The sequence below is a fragment of the Portunus trituberculatus genome, chromosome 39 (genome assembly GCF_017591435.1).
Source record: "Portunus trituberculatus isolate SZX2019 chromosome 39, ASM1759143v1, whole genome shotgun sequence".
Taxonomy (NCBI): domain Eukaryota; kingdom Metazoa; phylum Arthropoda; class Malacostraca; order Decapoda; family Portunidae; genus Portunus; species Portunus trituberculatus.
The window spans coordinates 16,498,795-16,506,294 of NC_059293.1; positions in this window are offsets into that span (position 1 = coordinate 16,498,795).

The following is a 7,500-nucleotide window of genomic DNA, read 5'->3' on the forward strand; positions in this document are numbered from 1 at the left end:
AGGTGGTAGTGATGGTGGTGGTTCCTCCTCTGGGTGATGGGAACATTTCGTAGAGATAGCAGTGAGGTGGAAATACAGGAGGAGGAGGAGGAGGAGGAGGAGGAGGAGGAGGAGGAGGAGAACAACGAAAAGTAAAAAGGAGCAGGAAGCATAACAAAAATCAAAGCTGAACACCAAAACCAAGAAAAAAATGAAGACGAAGAAGAAGAAGAAGAAGAAGAAGAAGAAGAAGAAGAAGAAGGAAGATGAAGAAGTACTAAATAAGGGAGTTAAATCTCTCTCTTACTGTCTATTGATGAATGTTTTCCTTCCCGTCCATTTCTGCAAAACAGGAGGAAAAATTGGCTTGATCATGTCGGAGTGTGTTGATTTAATTGGCAGAGGAGGAGGAGGAGGAGGAGGAGGAGGAGGAGGAGGAGGAGGAGGAGGAGGAGGAGGAGGAGGAGGAGGATGGAAGGAGGATGGAGGATGGAGGAAGGAAGAAGGAAGAGAAAGAGAACGAAGAAGGTAACAATTTCTGAAAGGTACGTATTTTGTGTTTCTTTTTCATCATATCCCACCCATCTCTCTCTCTCTCTCTCTCTCTCTCTCTCTCTCTCTCTCTCTCTCTCTCTCTCTGCGTGTGTTTCTCAGTATTTTGATGTCTTGTGTGTCTGTCTGTCTTTCTCAATGTCAATCTGTATGTCTGTCTGTCTAACTGTCTGTCTGTCCACTTCTTTACAATATCTGTCAATTAGTTTTTTTTTTTTTTTAATTCATTATGACTCAGTTCCTAAAAAAATCTATCTGTTTAACCCCTCCAGTACCATGGCGAGTTTCCATATTCACTGTGCTTATACAGCTTGAGAAACTTATGTGGGGGGACTACAATAGTGAAGAATCCGGCCATTAATCTTCTGACCTCCATAGACCCTTTCAAATGTCAATGAAAATGGTCTAATCGCACACAAACCTCGAGGTAAAAATGTGCCCCAGTATTGAAGGGGTTAAAGGTACTCTCTCTCTCTCTCTCTCTCACTCTCTCTCTCTGTAAGCCTCCGCCTGTCTCGCATCCGCTGCAGTGAAGTAGTTCATACTGGAAAAAAAATAGAAACAACACGACCGTCTGCTGTGTCGGCCGCCAAGTGTAGGAGAAAACAGAATTTCTTTTCCCAGGATGCACGAAGATGAAGGAAGTTTTAGAGCTGAGGGAATGACAAGAGGAGAATGGAGAGGGAGAAGGAGAAGGGAAGAAGGAAAAAAAAAGGGAGAAGGTAAAGAAGATGGCAGGGACCAAAGTGAGGAATACAGAGGGAAAATAAAGAAAAAAAGATATAAGAAGGAAAATGTGAGGTAGATGGTATACGAAATTGATGAGAGAGAGAGAGAGAGAGAGAGAGAGAGAGAGAGAGAGAGAGAGAGAGAGAGAGAGAGAGAGAGAGAGAGAGAGAGGCTAAAGTTTAGTATTTGCTTTGTTTTCTGTTGTGATTCCTGTTTCCCTTTTTCCTCTCTCTCTCTCTCTCTCTCTCTCTCTCTCTCTCTCTCTCCAATTTTCTTTCCTCCCCTTCCTCGCTTCTGCACCGAACGTTTCCTCCTCCACCTCCTCCTCCTCCTCCTCCTCTTCTTCTTCGCTGCGATGCTTTTTGCTTTTCCCTCCATTTGTTTCTTCCTTCCCTCCTCCTCTTCCTCCATCCCTTCTCAATCTTCCTCAGCTCTCTTTTCCTCTTCTACTTCCTCTTCCTCCTACGTACTGTTTCATTCCTCCTCCTCCTCCTCCTCCTCCTCCTCCTCCTCCTCCTCCTCCTCCTCCTCCTCCTCCTCCTCCTCCTCCTCCTCCTCCTCCTCCTCCTCCTCCTCCTTCATCTCATCGACAATAAATTCTTTCCTGCTAATATCTTGCGTCGGTCGCTCGGCTGTTTTGGCAGAGAGAGAGAGAGAGAGAGAGAGAGAGAGAGAGAGAGAGAGAGAGAGAGAGAGAGAGAGAGAGAGAGAGAGAGAGAGAGAGACTTTAAGCATTAATCGAAGTTAACAAAAGAAAGCAATTGGAGATAAGGAAGGTTTACTCTCTCTCTCTCTCTCTCTCTCTCTCTCTCTCTCTCTCTCTCTCTCCAAAAGGACAATAAGAGTGAGAATAAAAAGAAACAAGATAGAAAACGGAATTATAAACAGTACATGCCAAAAAAAAAAAGATAAAAATGAGAAAAAGAAAGCAAAATAAAATTACAAGAAAATTAGATGAACAGAAGAAGAGATTGCAAAGCTGTAATGAGATGCAAATAAAGATAACAGAGAGAGAGAGAGAGAGAGAGAGAGAGAGAGAGAGAGAGAGAGAGAGAGAGAGAGAGAGAGAGAGAGAGAGAGAGAGAGAGAGAGAGAGAGAGAGAGAGAGAGAGAGAGAGAGAGAGAGAATTCCTTTTATGAAGCAGAATAAGACTCAACTTTGTAAACCTTTGCGAGGTAAACAGCCGTGTGTGTGTGTGTGTGTGTGTGTGTGTGTGTGTGTGTGTGTGTGTGTGTGTGTGTGTGTGTGTGTGTGTGTGTGTGTGTGTGTGTGTGTGTGTGAAAAAGGACAGCAAATTGAAAAAAAAAAAAAGGATATGAATGAATTAAATAAAGGTTAATATAAACAAGTAGTAAAAATAAGAAAAAAAACGAAAAGAAAAGAAAAAAAACATACACGAAGAATTTAAGTTTGAAAATGATGAACAAACTTGAAAAAAAAAAAAAATAGAATAAAATACATCAAAAAGAAAAAAATAAGAAAATGAAAAGATTAATAAGATAAAGAACAGAAAATTAAATAAAGAAAACGGCATTTTTTTTTCAACGCGTCTAATTTTACGAATATTTTCCCCTTTTTAGTTTTGTTTCTTCATCTTATTTTTTTCCTCTATATTTTTTTTCCTCTATATTTAAATTTTTCCTCTTCATTTATTTTTTTCCTCATATTTTTTTTCTTCATTTTATTTTTTCATTTCATTTTTTTCCTCTTCTATTTTTTTTTCCATTTTATTTTTCCTCATTTTATTTATTTTTTCCTCTTCATTTTATTTATTTTTTCCTCTTCATTATTTTTTTTCCTCATTTTATTTTTCCTCTTCATTTTATTTTTCCTCTTCATTATATTTTTCCTCTTCAATTTATCATTTTCCTCTTCATCTTATTTTTTCCCTCTTCACTTTATTTTCTTTCTCTTCATTTTATCTTTCCTCCTCTTCATTTCACATTCTCCTCCATTTATTTTTTTTCCTCTTCATTTTACTTATTTTCCTCTTCATTTGAATGTTTCCTCTTCATTTCATTTAATTCCTCTTCATTTGGAACGCCGTGAATTTAAACAAGAACAAAATAATTTCAAGCGTAATTATTTTGTAAAGGAAGAGGAGCAACGCAGGAGAAGAGAGGGAAGAGACATGACATTATTACCTTCACTTTTCTACTTCTCTTCCTCTTTTACTGCCTATGTTGTTCTGACCCTCTTTATTTATCTATTTAATTATTTCAGTTTCATTTCATGTGTGTGTAATTCATTGGGTGTAATTTTATGTAATTCTTCAATCAAGTTTACTGTATTCACATTTTTCTATTTTGTAATTCATGTTATTGTCTGCAGTTCAAATTACAGTTTTTTTTTATTCATATTTGTTTTAGAGTGGTGGTGGTGGTGGTGGTGGTGGTGGTGGTGGTGGTGGTGGTGGTGGTGGTGGTGGTGGTGGTGGTGGGTAGTAGTAGTAGTAGTAGTAGTAGTAGTAGTAGTAGTAGTAGTAGTAGTAGTGGTGGTGGTGGTGGTGGTGGTGGAGGAGGAGAAGAAGAAGAAGAAGAAGAAGAAGAAGAAGAAGAAGAAGAAGAAGAAGAAGAAGAAGAAGAAGAAGAAGAAGAAGAAGAAGAAGAAGAAGAAGAAGAAGAAGAAGAAGAAGAAGATTAAGAAGAAGAAGAAGAAGAAGAAGCAGAAGACGAAGACGAAGAAGAAGACGAAGAAGAAGAAGAAGAAGAAGAAGAAGAAGAAGAAGAAGAAGAAGAAGAAGAAGAAGACGAAGACGAAGACGAAGAAGAAGAAGAAGAAGAAGAAGAAGAAGAAGAGGAAGTAGTAGTAGTAGCAGTAGCAGTAGCAGTAGTAGTAGTAGTAGTAGTAGTAGAGGGAGGTGTTGTTGTTGTTACTGTTGTTGTTGTTGTTATTTTTTGCTGATGAGAAAGAATACACTTCTATTTCCTGCTTTTGTGGTGGTTGGTGTTACAGTTGTCATTAGCAGTGGTGGTGGTGGTGGTGGTGGTGGTGGAGATGATGGTGGTGGTGGCAGGGTAGTAGTGAGGTGGTAGATCACGTGTGGATGACGCTAATGGAATGACAATGATAGCGGCGGTGGTGGTAGTGGTAGTAGTGGTGGTAGTGGTGGTTGTAGTGGTGGTGGTGCTGGTAATAACCTCAGTAATGGTGATGAAGACTGATAGTGGTGGTTACAATTACGAGATTTTGATTGTGGTCATTACACACACACACACACACACACACACACACACACACACACACACACACACACACACACACACGTCCAAACAAGAGCAAGGGAATTTTTGCATACACGCTCAAAATCAGGAAAGAATTTACGCTAGGGAAATTTACGGCCTAGCGTGTATAGGCCTCATAAGGTAACCCACGGGCCTCTTTCCCCTCCCTCCCTCTCTCACTACCTGTTTCCCCTCTTTCCCTCTACTTGTTTCCCCTCTCCTCTCTCTCCCCGCCTTCCCCGCCCCTCTCTCTTTGTCCTTTCTCCTTTCTATTTTTCCTTAATATCGAGTATCTTTTGTGTTCTTATCTCCTTCCCCTCCCCTTTTTCCCCTCTCTCTCTGCTTGTTTCCCATTCTTTCCCTTCTTTCCTACTCGTATATTCATTTATTTCCTCTCTTTCTCTGCTTCTTTCTCTCTTTCTCTTTCCCTTTACCTTTCTTTTTTTTCTCTTGCTATTGTTTCCTCTTCGTGTTCTTATCTCTCTCTCTCTCTCTCTCTCTCTCTCTCTCTCTCTCTCTCTCTCTCTCTCTCTCTCCTGTCTATCTTTCCTTATTTCTTTTCACACTTATATTTTATGTTATTTTCTTTCCTTTTGTCTCTTCGCAATCCTCCTTTTCTTTTTCTCCTTTATTTTCTCGCCTCCTGTTCAGTTCAATTATCTTTCTTTTTTTCTCCTTTCTTCTTTCTCTTCTCTTATTCACGATCATATGTTTTCCCTCTCCATTTTACTTTCCTTTCAATTTTTTTCCCTTTTTCCTCCACTATTTCCTCGTTTCCATTTGGTCTTCTCTTGTCTCCAGTATTCCATTTCTCTTTCCTTTCCCTCCCCTTACTCTCCCCTTCCTCCTTTTTTCCTCCATTCTTCCTTTCTTTCCTCCATCTCCTCCCCTTCCCTCCATCATTCAACCTTCCAATACATTCTCATCAGAGCTTTACCATCGTCTTTACTATCTCTCTCTCTCTCTCTCTCTCTCTCTCTCTCAGTTAATTATGAAGCAGATCGTCTCTTCAAAAATATTCCAGCTGTTAAGAGAAGAGATTTGCTATTTTCTTGCTCAGCTGGAGGTCAGGAAGAAGACTGTCATAAGAGGAGGAGGAGGAGGAGGAGGAGGAGGAGGAGGAGGAGGAGGAGGAGGAGGAGGAGGAGGAGGAGGAGGAGGAAGAGGAGGAGGAGGAGAAAAATTAGATTAGTACTTGTTATTGCCAGGTAGTGAAGGAGGAAGACGAGGAGAAATATGGATGTGGAAAAGATAGAAGGAAGGAAAGATGGAGGGAAGAAAGGAAAGAAGAAAGATGGAAGATGTGGATGGACGAAGGAAAACAAATGGAAGGAGTAGAAAAAAAAAAGCGCGGTGATACATACTTATGCTTGGGAAAGAATTAAATTTATGTCGACAACATGAGAAAGATGTAAAGGAAGAGAAAGACGAAGAGCAGGAGGAGGAGGAGGAGGAGGAGGAGGAGGATAAAGAATAGACAGATGGAGAGTATGAACTTGAGATGGATGTGTTAAGAGGAGGAGGAGGAGGAGGAGGAGGAGGAGGAGGAGGAGGAGGAGGAGGAGGAGGAGGAGGAGGAGGAGGAGGAGGAGGAGGAGGAGGAGGAGGAGGAGGAAATAAACACACAAACACACACACACACACACACACACACACACACACACACACACACACACACACACACACACACACACACACACACACACACACAAAGATAGTGAAAATACAACGAAATACTAGTAGTAGTAGTAGTAGTAGTAGTAGTAGTAGTAGTAGTAGTAGTAGTAGTAGTAGTAGTAGTAGTAGTAGTAGTAGTAGTAGTAGTAGTACAACAACAACAACAACAACAACAACAACAACAACAACAACAACAACCAGAAGAAAAAGAATAAAACAACAAGAACAAGAAGAACAAGAAGTAGTAGTAGTAGTAGTAGTAGTAGTAGTAGTAGTAGTAGTAGTAGTAGTAGTAGTAAGAAGCAACTATTTATAGAGTTGGTAATATGGTAGCAACTGTGACGGTGATGCTAATAGTGATGGTGATGGTGATAAGGCGAAGATAGTGATGCTGATGCTTATGATAGTAGCTGCAGTGGTGGTGGGTGGTGATGGTGGTGGTGGTGGTGATGGTGCCAAGTCATTGCCACCATTATGCCTGAAGAGTTTAATGGTGCACACTTCATTATCATAATGCCGCTTCATCACCATACGGAAGAAATAATCGACACAGAGAGAAAAGGAAAAGAAAAGAGAAAAAAAAGAGGAAAAGAAAAAAAATACAGAGGAGGAGGAGGAAAAGAGGAAAGGAGCAAGGAAGGTAAAAGAGAAGAGGAAGGGAAAGCTAAAATAATTAATATGTAGGAGAGGAAATAGGGATAGAAGGAGAGAGGAAACAAGGGGAGAAAGGGAGAGAAAATGGAAGGGAAACAGTGATGAAGGAGAGAGATAAAAATTAATAGGAAGTGAAAAGCTATGAGAATGGAGACTAAATATGGGAAGTGGGAGGGAATGAAAAATAAACAGAGGGGAAAGACGAGAGAGAGAGAGAGAGAGAGAGAGAGAGAGAGAGAGAGAGAGAGAGAGAGAGAGAGAGAGAGAGAGAGAGAGAGAGCATACACAAACACATCCAAAAACTTTCCCAATATAGTAATTAGATCAAATTAAAAGATAATATCCCATTTTGTCTCCTTAAAAGCAATCCTCCTCCTCCTCCTCCTCCTCCTCCTCTTCCTCTTTGTCCATTACATAATAAGAGGAGGAAGAGTAGGAGGAAAGAATGGTGAAAGAGAGATGAAAATTCTGTCTTGGTCTTCCTGATATTGAGATAAAAGTCATTAGAGAAATGGCTTCGTTATTCTTTTTCAGAGAGAGAGAGAGAGAGAGAGAGAGAGAGAGAGAGAGAGAGAGAGAGAGAGAGAGAGAGAGAGAGAGAGAGAGAGAGAGAGAGAGAGAGATATTAAAGAAGGTTAGATATACAACTCTTTCTATATCTATGTGTGTACAATACCTATGCAT